Source organism: Aplysia californica, unplaced genomic scaffold (assembly GCF_000002075.1).
Source record: "Aplysia californica isolate F4 #8 unplaced genomic scaffold, AplCal3.0 scaffold00311, whole genome shotgun sequence".
Lineage (NCBI taxonomy): Eukaryota > Metazoa > Mollusca > Gastropoda > Aplysiida > Aplysiidae > Aplysia > Aplysia californica.
The window spans coordinates 667,994-669,124 of NW_004797581.1; the positions used below are offsets into that span (position 1 = coordinate 667,994).

The 1,131-nt window shown below is 37.3% G+C and overlaps 1 protein-coding gene across 1 annotated transcript in view; it reads right to left on the reverse strand.

Annotated features, from left to right (window-relative positions):
- LOC101854879 (diacylglycerol lipase-alpha) overlaps positions 1-1,131 on the reverse strand; it is a gene marked incomplete in the record, with an annotated part of 213,377 nt that overhangs the window by 208,595 nt on the left and 3,651 nt on the right.

The window sequence follows — 1,131 nt, forward strand, 5'->3', positions numbered from 1 at the left end:
CAAAAAAAAAAATTATAATAATAGTAAAAATCCCGACTCTCGCAAAATATGCAAAATATGAACAACAGCAAAACAATAGCAGCAACGCACATTAACAAAAGCCCTACAGAAATATTAAACTCATACAAGTTGTAAGCCTATTCCCTGCTTTGACACAACAAGTATAAATTGCGATACATGTCTGTATACATTAGCATATTTTCAGCAGAGAAAAACAAATGGCAGGATTCAAGTTACAAGCATGTTACCCACCTACCGATGTTTCAAGTAAATAAAAGACAAAAATTGATAAATGAGGACATCGTTGAAGTGCAGGCAAGCAGATATTTATGATCATGATGCGTGTGCTTGGGAAAGGTTCTTTACACGAATCTCCCTTACTTCACCCAGGTTAGAATGGGTACCCAGCAGCTATAGACAGCGAAAGACCTTGTCAGTTTGTTAGAGTTTGGGCACTTAATCGGCTGCTTGCACTGTATGCTTCCTGTGAAGCTGAGAATGTTTCTGAGTGTTCTATAGTCTGCTGGGGTAATAATATAGCGTACAGAAAAATAAGCGCATGAAGTTTGCTGTAGAGCGTGGTAATGAGCTATGCAAATGCTATTTATTTATTATTATTATTACTATCACTATTACTATTACTATTTCTATTATTATTATTATAATTATTATTATTATTATTATTATTATTATTATTATTATTATTATGATAAATAAGCAAAACCAAAAAAAGCAATTAAAAAAAGCAACCCAACAATTATAATAGCGCAGCATCTTGTCAGTATAGATACGCCGACTTTATGAGAATTAAAGAAAGTACGCGGAACAGATGGCCTGCACACCACTCTGTGCCTGCACACCAACAGTCCCTTCCCGAGGTCAAGTACTTGTTCTTAAGAAGTGTGTACCCAATTAACCTGTCCTTCACCTTTCAAGTCTCAGTCAAAGCCGTACTTAGGTGCGTATGGGGGCTTGGTTGTGTGTATTTGCCCGTGAGTCGTGAGATAGTGTGCACGCGTTTGTGTGAGTGTGATTCTCGTAAGAGTGAGTGTGTGTGTGTGTGAGTGGCTTGTATGGGTTAAAAAGTAAGTTAGAGAGAGAGGGAGTGAGAGAAAGAGAGAGAGAGAGAGA